Source organism: Zingiber officinale, chromosome 11A (assembly GCF_018446385.1).
Source record: "Zingiber officinale cultivar Zhangliang chromosome 11A, Zo_v1.1, whole genome shotgun sequence".
NCBI classification, from domain to species: Eukaryota; Viridiplantae; Streptophyta; class Magnoliopsida; order Zingiberales; family Zingiberaceae; genus Zingiber; species Zingiber officinale.
In genome coordinates this window covers 45075297-45087717 of record NC_056006.1, presented here as the reverse complement: position 1 = coordinate 45087717, position 12421 = coordinate 45075297, and positions in this window count along the sequence as shown.

The following is a 12421-nucleotide window of genomic DNA, read 5'->3' as shown; positions in this document are numbered from 1 at the left end:
CAATTGCATTTAACAACACTTAATAGACAACGATTTTTAAAAACCGTTGTCGTAATCCTAAAAAAGCGCACATAGACAACAGTTTTAAAAAACTGCTGTCGTACCCTTTAAAAATCATTGTTGTATCCCCAAAAAAACATAAATAGACAACAGTTTTTAAAAACCGTTGTCATAGGCCAAAAAAATTACTAAAAGACAATAGTTTTTGTTAAAACCGTTGTTAAAAGGCAAAAAGACAACGGTTTGGTATAAAACCGTTGTCGTTTGAGTGTTGTTGAATGACGTTTTTCTTGTAGTGTGTGTTTGTTATTATATTAGGATTAAGAGCACACACTTCCATAATAACTGAGATATATGTTCCTTTATAAAGTCAGTATAAAAGAAACGACCTCTAATGGTCCTACTCAATACACTCTTAGTGAACTAGTGTAATTATATAGTTAAGATAAACTAACACCTAATTACACTACGACCTTCCAATGGTTTGTTCCTTTCCATCATGGTCGTGAGCTACTGTTTATAATTTATAAGGTACTGATAACATGATCTTCTGTGTGTGACACCACACACCATGTTATCTACAATATAAATTAATTGAACAACTACATTTATCACAAATGTAGACATTTGACCATTGTGATTCTTATTTCTAGATAAATGTTTTATACCAAAAGCTAGGCTTTTAGTATACATTCTAACAATCCCCCACTTATACTAAAAGACTAAGCTGCCATATCTGCTGCCATACATCTGATTCTCATGCCTTTCAAAAAGCTTTTGCCTTAAGGACCTTAGGTTATCATCTGATGCAATCTAGGCGACAACAACTTCTCCTCGTTATACAATTTCTCGTATTGGGTAGTACTTGCGCTCTATTGTGTTTATTTGCCTTATAGACTCATGGTTTCTTCGAGTTTGCTACTGCACCATTATTATTACAATAAATTGTAATAATCTTTGGACAAACTAGAAATCATATCTAAGTGTATCTTGAGGTTATTTAAGTCATTCAGCTTTTATGGCTACCTCAGAGGCTTGCCATATACTCAGCTTCTATGGTGGAGTCCAGAAAAACACCTATGCTTATCACTCTTCCATAGTTATGACTTTTCCTCCTAAAGTAAACACAAAACCCCAAGGTCGACTTATTATTGTCCCTATCCGATTGGAAGTCAAAATCCGTGCAACCTACAGGAACCAAATTAACTGCCTTGTAAGTTAGCATATAATCTCTAGTGCCTCTAAGGTACTTTTAACATATGCTTTACTGCAGTCTAATGTCCTTGTCTAGGGTTACTTTGATATCTGCTAACTATGCCCTTGGCAAAACAGATTTCTGATCTCGTGCATAGCATATATTAGGTTGTCTAACTGCCGAAGTATAAAGAACTGCCTACATGTCCTCAATCTCCTTTGATGTCATCGGAGACATCTCTTTAGATAAAGACACTCCATTCTTAAAAGGTAAGAAACCTTTCTAGGAGTTTTGCATGCTAAAAACGAGCAAGGATTTTTCCGATGTATTAAGCTTGGGATAAGTAAAATATATATTTTTCTTGCTATCCCTTATTACTTTGATCTCAAAAATATATACATTCTCCCAATCCTTTATATCGAATTATTTGGACAACCATACCCTTACTTCTGACAACATTTTGATATTGCTTCCAACTACCAAAAATGTTATCTACGTATAGTACAAGAAATACCACCATGTTTCCATCACACCTTTTGTATACACAAGACTTATCCGTTTACTCAATAAATCCATAGGTCTAGATTACTTTGATAAACTGGATGTTCCAAGATCTTAAAGCTTTGCCTCAGTCCATAGACTGATTGAGCTTGCACACAAGATGCTCTTAGCCCTTTACAATGAACCCTTCTCGTTGCTTTATATGGATGCTTTCTTCAAGACTTCCATTAAGGAATGCTGTCTTGACATCCACTTGCCAAATAGATAAAAGAATCCGAATAGACTTAAGCACAGCTACCAGTGAAAAAGTTTCCTTTTTCATCTAGCCTTGCTTTTTAAAGTTTCTACCTTCCTGTCTATCCCTCTTTTCCTATTATAGACCTTTTTACACCCAAAGGTTTTTACACCATTTGGTGTTTCTACAAGCTTCCAGATTTTATTAGAATACATATATTCTAATTCTATTATTCATTACTCTTTGCCAAGATGTTGCATCTTTATCTTGGAGTGCTTCGTCATATGTCCGGAGATCAGGTTCATGTCCTCTAGGGATCGAGTCCAAAAACTCTCCCAAAACATGAATCCTTTTAGGTTGCCTAACAACCCTCCCACTACGACAAGGCACTTTCTGCAATTGTGTATCATTTGTGATACGTGTTGCAGTTTCCTTGTGGTATCTCATCTTGTACAGTTGGTACTAGATTAGACATGTCATTTATTATTTCGTTAAGAACAAATTTTTTTATGGGCACGTGATTTATTACATAGTCCTTTTCTAAAAATCAGTCATTGATGCTAACAATGACCTTCTGATTTTTAAGACTATAATCCTACTTTCATTTCTCTAGGATAACCCACAAACAAGAGAATTCCTGTCCAACTTATCATTATCTCTCTTCAGCATATGTGCTGGACTACCCGAATCCGAATATGCTTCAAAATAGGCTTACGCTTATTCAGCAATTCTATATGAGTAGAGAGTTCTGACTTTGGAAGGTACTATATTCACTTCCGTTTCCAGAGTATATCCTTAAAATGAATTTGGTAATAACTCATCATCAATCTACTTATTTCTATAAGAGTCCTATACCTTCCTTTTTCTACACCATTCTGTTGGGGTGTACCAGGTGCAGTTAGTTGGAATTGAATCCTTACTTCTGATAAGTGACTCCTAAATTCTCCCAAAGAGGTACTTGCCACTACGATCTCACCGTAGTGTCTTGATACTTTTACTTTGACTTTTCTCCACATCAGCCTTGTACTTTTTGAACTAATCAAAAACACTTAGTCTTGCGGCACATCAAGTAAATATATTTGTATCTTGAATAGTTGTCTATAAAATAAACGAAATATTTGATACTACCTCTTGTCTGGATAGCCATAGGATCACACAAATCAGAATGAACCAATTTCAACATATCTTTGACTCCATACCCCTTAGACTTAAAAGCTTCTTGGTTATTTTTCCTTCCACGTAAGACTCGCAGGTTGGAAAGATTTCCACTACTAATGAACCCAAAAGTTCATCAGCTACCAATGAATCCTACTCAAGTTAATATAACCTAGCCTTAGATTCCAAAGATATAATTGGTTTATTTCCGAAGGTTACTTTCTCTTAAAGTTAGAAGATGTGTTACTAATTTTCATTTGTTGCATCATGAGAGTTATTGGATTTATAAATTGCCAACCAACGTACCAGAACAGATAACTTCCCTCTTTTTCTTAATAACAATTTTGTTATTAAAAGAGACAGAATATCAAGTTCTTTGAATAGTTTAGAAACTGAAAACTAGTTCTTTCTGAACTTGGTGCGTAAAGACAATTACTCAAAAATTCATGTTTTATTCTTATCAAAAGATAAACATCTCCCACTGCAACAGCTACCATTTTTACAGTAGTGCCCATGTGGATGGTGTTTTAATTTTCATTTAGTTGTCAGGTTTCCTGGAACCCTGCAATGAATTGCGGACATGATTAATGGCATCTGTATCTACACTCCAGGTTCTGGTAGATAACACCACTAAACATGTTTCAACTAATGAATTAAATACACCTATATTGTTCTTAATTCTAAGAAGACAGTCTACCTTAATATCCAAGTCCTATTTCCAATCATTACAATTTGGACTACTAAGTCTTTTCTATAGTATGACTACTAGGGAATTGACAAACATTTTAAATCCTAAGAATCACAAAAATATTTGGTCAAGATCAACTCCTTAAAATCCCCATGAATTTTGTATGCCACGAAAGTGTGAACGTATACAAAACCGAAGAGGAGATTTTATTCATTAATTTTATTATCTCGTCAACTTTACTTTATGATGAATAAAATTAATAGTTGATCTGTCTTTGATCAAATATTTGGTCAAAACTTTTTGAATTTAAAATAACATTGATTCCTCAAACAATATTATTTAAATTCACCAACACCTCAAACACCGTGAATTTTGCATGCCACGATAGTGTGGACGTATACAAAATTAAACATTTGTAAGAGGAGGAGTTTACCCATTAATTACCTTGTCAATAAATCTTTATGACAAATAAAATTACCTCAAACACCGTGAATTTTGTAAGCCACGATAGTGTGGACGTATACAAAATCAAACATTCGTAAGAGGGGTTTTTAATTTTATTATCTTGTCAACCTATTTATTTGACAAATTAATAGTTGGTTTTCTTCGGTCACACAAATAATAGCAGTGACCCCGATGGGGAGGATACTATTAGACGTGCCTAAGTGTATACCATTACTTGACACTAAGTCCATTAATAAGATTATGCCCCTTCCGAAGGGGAAGATAACACGCTCTTAATTAACTTCCTATAGTCATCCAAAATGGAAGTTTAATCTAGTGATCTGCAAACAAGCTCATCCGATATGGAGGATGGCACTCAGAGCCAACGCGCATGCTTGTTGCATCACTTATAAACCAGTAATGGAGACCGTGAAATTTATTTAAAAATAAATCCCTCTCCCACTTAGTTATTTAAACTGAGGAATTTTGCCTATGCTAGCCTACTTAACATGCATACTAACAAGCACACACAACATAGCATAAAAAGCAATAAATAGAAAAACTAATTTTCAACTATTATGGCTTTTATCTATTGCTGTCCTCCGTGTGTCGCCAACCCAAGCTGTCGGGTCTAGTTGTTGCATCCATCTTGCTCCTTTTTCTGCTGTGCCTCTGATCCTCAAAAGGTTCCACGCCTTGCAAGATTCGATCCGCGACATAAATGGAATTTTACATTTTTCGATCCTATATTCCTCGAAGGAATGTACATGTAAACTAGATCGAACATAAAATAAAAAATTTACTGCCATCGATCCTATATTCTAAAAAAGGAATGTACATGTAATTAGATCAAAAATAAAATCCTAATAAAACTAAATACAGCTCCTGCTGTATTTTATAATACAATCATGCACACACATATAATTGCCCTTGACATGTCCAAGGGTCCAATCACACACATAAAAACTATAAGCCATAATAGTTGGATCATGCATCCACAAAGTTAGCACATCCTACTATTAACCTGCCTAAATTATGTATGACATGTGCATAATTTAAACTAATACCAAATACACAGAGGCAAAACCCTAGCTCTGATACCAATTGTTGGTTGCTACTCGGAAAACCTAGAGGTTCCACTGTACAAAAATTTTGTATAAAGGTCTGAACCTTTTCCTAGCTACCATGTGTTCTTTTAAATTAAATTTTGGATCGCCTGCGGAACTTAACACGTTTGATCCAAAACTTAATCTATTTGTTCTTTAAGGTTTTGACTTGGATCTCCTGCGGAACTTAACACGTTCGACCCAAGTCACCTTAAGTTATTAATTTCATTAAATATTAATTTCCATAATTGGTTCCCAGTACTGACGTGGCGAGGCACATGGCCTTCTTGGATATGGGAGCAACCACCACCGACTAGACAAAACCTTTTATAGAAATCTAATATTTAATTTCCTAAAATAACTTTAGGTTAACCAAAAAGAACAATCAAATCACAAGGAAAAAAAAAGAACACAACATCGAAAAACATATTAGAAATACTAGAACGTAAGCCTTTTGTATTTGGTATTATTTCCATAAATAACTAGCATGATGCGGAAAGGAAAAATTACTAGTTATACCTTCTAGAAAGACCTCTTGATCTTCTACCGTATTCCTCTTCTAACTTCGGACGTTATGTGGGCAACGATCTTCCGAGATGAGAAACCACCATCCACCTTCTTCTCCTCCTAGCTAGGTTCGACCACAACAAGGAAGCTTCACCAAGGAAGAAGATCAAAACACCAACCAAGCTCCAAGAGATGCTAGCTTTCTCTCCTTCTTCTTCTTCTTCTCCAAGTAGTATCCGACCACCACAAGAGCTCCAAGGGGAGAGAGAGGTTCGGCCACCACAAGAGGAAGAGAGGGAAAGGATGATGATGGCCGGCCACACCAAGGAACAAAAGAGGGAGAGAAATAATAGAGGTTCTTTCTCATGATGGCACCCCCACCCCTTCTTTTATATTCCTTAGCCTTGGTAAATTAGGAAATTTATTTACAATAAAATTTCCTTAATTTCCTTGACATGATTTAATTGAGAAAAATAAAATAAAATTTCCCAATTAAACTATAATGGTCGGCCACATCATGGAGGAATAAATTAGACAAGTTTTAATCAACAAATTAAAACTTCCTAATTTGTTTCCGAAATTTTTTAAAAAAAAATTCTCTTCCAAAATCTCTTCAAGGTTGATAAAAAGAAATTTCTATAATTTTAATATTTCAACATGTGAATAATTTTTTTTAAAGAGAAAATAAAATATCTCACCAATCTACAAATAAGGAAAAAGATTTAATCTCTTTCTTTAATCTTTTGTAGATCCTTTACAAGAGAGATATTTTAATTTTAATTCTCTTTAATAAATTATATCTTCCACATAATAAAAATTAAAATTAAAATTCTTTTAAATTTAATATGGCCGGCCCCCTCTAGCTTGGGTTCAAGCAAGGGCCGGCCACCTTAAACCATGCTTAGGCCGGTCCTAGCTTGATTCCAAGCAAGCTTGGCCGACCCCCTTTAGGTGGGTATAGAAGGTGGGTATAGGTGGGTATAGTACTCTATAAATAAGAGGCTACGATAGGGACCGAGAGGAGGAATTGGTTTTGGTCTCCCGATAAAATTAAGCATCGCCCCGAACACACAACTTAATTTTATCAATAATAATTCATTCCACTAGAGAACTATTATTGAACTACCGCACCAATCCCAAATTACATTTTTGGGCTCCTTCTTATTATGAGTGTGTTAGTCTCCCTGTGTTTAAGATATCGAATGTCCACTAATTAAGTGAGTTACTGACAACTCATTTAATTAATATCTTAGTCCAAGAGTAGTACCACTCAACCTTATCGTCATGTCGGACTAAGTCTACCTGCAGGGTTTAACATGACAATCCTTATGAGCTCCTCTTGGGGACATTATCAACCTAGTATCTCTAGGACACAGTTTCCTTCTATAATCAACAACAAACACTATAAGTGATATCATTTCCCAACTTATCGGGTTTATTGATTCATCGAACTAAATCTCACCCATTGATAAATTAAAGAAATAAATATCAAATATATGTGCTTGTTATTATATTAGGATTAAGAGCACACACTTTCATAATAACTGAGATATATGTTCCTTTATAAAGTCAGTATAAAAGAAACAACCTTTAATGGTCCTACTCAATACACTCTTAGTGTACTAGTGTAATTATATAGTTAAGATAAACTAACACCTAATTACACTACGACCTTCCAATGGTTTGTTCCTTTCCATCATGGTCGTGAGCTATTGTTTATAATTTATAAGGTACTGATAACATGATCTTCTGTGTGTGACACCACACACCATGTTATCTACAATATAAATTAATTGAACAACTACATTTATCGCAAATGTAGACATTTGACCAAAAGCTAGGCTTTTAGTATACATTCTAACACCTCCCACTACGACGAGGCACTGCCTGTAATTGTGTATCATTTGTGATACGTGTTGTAGTTTTTTGTGATATTTCATCTTATACAGTTGGTACTAGATTAGACATGTCCTTTATTATTTTCTTAAGAACAAATTTACGCATGGGCTTGTGGTTATAGTATAGTCCTCTTAAAATCGGGCATTGGTGCCAACAATGACCTTCCGATTTTAAGGACTAAAAACCTCTTTTCATTTTTCTAGGATAACTCACAAACTAGTGAACTCATGTTCAATATTATCAATGTCTCTCATGTGCTAGACCACCCAAATCTAAATATGCCTCAGACTAGGCTTATGCCCAATCTGTAATTCTATGGAGTAGAGAGTTCTGACTTAGAAGGTACTATGTTCACTTCCGTTTCCAGTGTATATCCTTAAAATGAAATTTGATAATTTTTTGAATAACTCATCATCGATCTAATTATTCCATATGAGCCTTATACCTTCTTTCTACTACATCATTCTGTTGGGGTGTACCAGGTGCAGTTAGTTGGGATTGAATCCTGACTTCTGATAAGTGACTCCTAAACTCTCCTAAGAGGTACTTGTTACTACGATTTCACCGTAGTATTTTGATACTTTTACTTTGACGTTACTACACATTAGCCTAGTATTCTTTGAACTAATCAAAGCACTTAAACTTGTGGTGAGTCAAGTAAATGTATCCTTATCTCGAATAGTCGTCTATAAAAGAGACGAAATATTCGAAACAACCTCTTGCCTGTATAGTCAAAGGTCTACACACATCAGAATGAACCAATTCCAACATATCTTTGGCTCTATACCCCTTTAAAAGCTTCTTGGTTATTTTTCCTTCCAAGTAAGACTCGCAGGTTGGAAAGATTTTCACTACCAATGAATCCAAGAGTTCATTGGTTATTATCCTTTGAATCCTACTCAAGTTAATATAACCTAACCTTGGATGCCAAAAATATGATTGGTTCATTTCCGAAGGTTACTTTCTCTTAAAGTTAGAAAATGTGTTATTAATTTCCATTTATTGCATCGTGGGAGTTATTGAATTATAAATTGTCAACCAACGTATCAGAACAGATAACTTCCCTATTTTTCTTGATAACAATTTTGTTATCAAAATAGAAAGAATATCTATTCTTTAATAGTTTAGAAACTGAAATCAGGTTCTTTCTAAACTTAGTACGTAAAGATAATTTCTAATAATCCATATTTTATTCCTATCAAATGATAAACATCTCCCACTGCAACAGCTGCTACTTTTACTGCAGTGCCCATGTGGACGGTGATTTATATAGTTGTCGGATTTTCTGGAACACCTGTAATGAATTGCAGACATAATTAGTGGTTCCTGTATCTACACACCAGGTACCGGTAGATAACACCACTAAATATGTTTCAACAAGTAATACACCGTTATTGTTCTCAGTTTTGAGAGGACAGTCTACCTTAATGTCCAAGTTTTTCAATCATTACAATTGGGACTACTAAGTCTATTCTATAGTATAACAACTAGGGGATTGACAAACATTTAAAATCCTAAGAATCACAAAAATATTTGGTCAAGACCAACACTTTAAAATCCCAGTAAATTTTGTATACCACGATAATGTGGATGTATACAAAAAGAGATTTTGTCTATTAATTTTATTATCTCGTCATTCTAACTTCATGACAAATAAAATTAATAGTTGGTCTATCTTTGATCAAATATTTTGGTCAAAACTTTGAATTTAAAATAACATTGATTCCTCGAACAATATTATTTAAATTTACCAACACCTAAAACACCGGGAATTTTGCATGCCACGATAGTGTGGACGTATACAAATTTGAACATTTGTAGGAGGAGGGTTTTACCCATTAATTATCTTGTCAATAAATTTTTATGACAAATAAAATTACCTCAAACACCGTGAATTTTGTATGCCACGATAGTGTGGACGTATACAAAACCAAACATTTGTAAGAGGAGTTTTTCCCATTAATTTTATTTCCTTGTCATCCTGACAAATAAAATTACCTCATACACCGTGAATTCTGTATTCCACGATAGTGTGGACGTATACAAAAACTCGACATTTGTAAGAGGGGGTTTTAATTTTATTATCTTGTCAACTTATCTTTTTGACAAATTAATAGTTGGTTTTCCTTTGGTCACACAAATAATAACAGTGACTCCGATGGGGAGGATACTATTAGACGTGCCTAAATGTATACCATTACTTGACACTAAGTCCATTAAAAAGATTGTGCCTCTTCTGATGGGGAAGATCACATGCTCTTAATTAATTTCCTATAGTCATCCTAAATGGAAGTTTGATCTAGTGATCCGCTAACAAACTCATCCGATATGGAGGAAGGTGCTCAAAGCCAACGCGCAAGTTTGTTTGCATCACTTACAAACCAGTAATGGAGACCGTGGAATTTATTAAAATAAGTCCCTCTCCCACTTAGTTATTTAAAGTGAGGAATTTTAAACTATCCTAGCATACATCACATGCATACACACACATTACAGTAAATAAAAGCAATAAATATGGAAATTATTTTCCAACTATTATGGCATTTTTCCATCACTGTCCTCCGTGTGCTCCAACCCTAGCTGCTATCATCTTTAGCCACTGCCATTGGGTCAAATCGTCGCATCCATCTTGCTTCTTATTCTGCTGCGCCTCTGGTGCTCCAAAAGTACCATGCCTCGTAAGCATCCGATCCGTGACAAAATTAGAATTTTACAAATACGATCCTATATTCCATAAATGGAATGTACATGTAATCTAGATTGAAAAATAAAATTCTAAAACCTAGGGCTAATATAGCTCCTGCTATATTAGTTACATATAATCATGCACACACAAAATAATGCCCTTCACATGTCCAAGGGTCCAATCACACACAACATCTATAAGCCATAATAGTTGGAGTCTGCAATCACAAAATTAGCACATCCTACTATTATCCTGCCTAAATTATGTATGACTTGTGCATAACCTAATTTGAAAACCAAACACACAGAGGCAAACCCTAGCTCTGATACTAATTGTTGGTTAGTCCTAAGAAAACGTACCGGTTCCACTGTACAAAATTTTTTTGTACAAGTGTCAGACCTTTCCTTAAATAACCTATTGTGTTCTTTAGAAGTTAAATTAGGAATCACACACGGAACTTGACATCATTGATACCAAATTTAACTTATCTGTTCTTAATGGTTTAGATTTGAATCGCAAGCAGAACTTAACACTATTGATTCAAATCTACCTAAGTTATTAATTCCATAAATATTAATTTTCAAAATTGACTTCCAGGACTGCATGGAGAGGCACATGGCCTTCTTGGATACGGGAGCAACCACCACCGCCTAGACAAAGCCTTTTAAGGAAAGCTAATATTTATTTCCTTAAATAACTCTAGGTTAACCAAAAAGAACAATCGAATCACAAATTTGAAAAATAAAAGAAAAGAAACACAACCTCGAAACAAATCTAAAAACTCTAGAATCATATGCCTCTTGTATTTGGTATTTCCAAAAATAACTATACAAAGAAAACTAGTATGATGCGGAAAACAATTACTAGTTATACCTTTCTTTGTAAGCAAATAACCTCTTGATCTTCTACCGTATTCTTCTTTTAACCTCGGACATTGTGTGGGCAACGATCTTCCGAGATGAGAACCACCAAGCACCTTCTTCTTCCTTCTAGGTTTCGGCCACCACAATTCTCCAAGAGAAGTAGAGGTCCAGCCACAACCACCAAGCTCCAAGGGATGCATGAAACAAAACCTCCTTTCTCTCCTTCTTCTCCTAGCTAGAACCGACCACCATCAAGAGCTCCAAGAGGGGTTGCCGCCGGCCACAAGAAGAAGAGAAGAGGAAGAAGCTAGGGCCAGCCACCAAGGAGGAAAAGAGAGGAGAAGAATAATAGAGTCGTTCTCCATGAAGGCACCTCTACCCCTTCTTTTATAATCCTTGGTCTTGGCAAATAAGGAAATTTAAATAAAAAACTTCCTTAATTCTTTTTCCATGAAAAAGGAAAATTTATTTAATTAAAAATAATTTTCTCTTATCAATATACATGGCCTAACCACTTATTTCCCCAAAACAAGGAGAGTTTTAATTAAAACTTCCTAATTTGTTTCGAGAAATTTATAAAAAATTTCTCCAATAATTTTTCCCTTCATGGTGAATTATAAAAAGGAAATTTATAAATTAAAAACATTCTTTTAAACATGTGGATAATTTCCAAAAAGGAAAGTTATCTTAAAAATTAAAATCTCCTTTTAATCTACAAATAAGGAAAGATATCAAATATTTTCTTAATCGCTTGTAGAAACTTATAAAAGAGATATTTAATTTTTAAACTCTCTTTAAAATCATGAACATGGTTAAAAAGGAAAGTTTTCTTAAAATTAAAATCTACCTTTCAATCTACAAATAAGGAAAGATTTCAAATCTTTTCTTAATCATTTTGTAGAAAGCTATAAAAGGAAAGATTTAAATTTCAAACTCTCTTTTAAAACCATGATATCCACATAAGAAATAATTTTAATAAAAATCCCTTTTAAATATGATGTGGTCGGCCACCTAAGCTTGGGCTCCAAGCTACTTCAAGCTTGGCTTGGCCGGCCCCTATTGGTTGGGTAAGAAGGTGGGTATGTGGTGGATATAAATCTCTATATACAAGAGGCTACGATAGGGACCGAGAGGAGGAATTG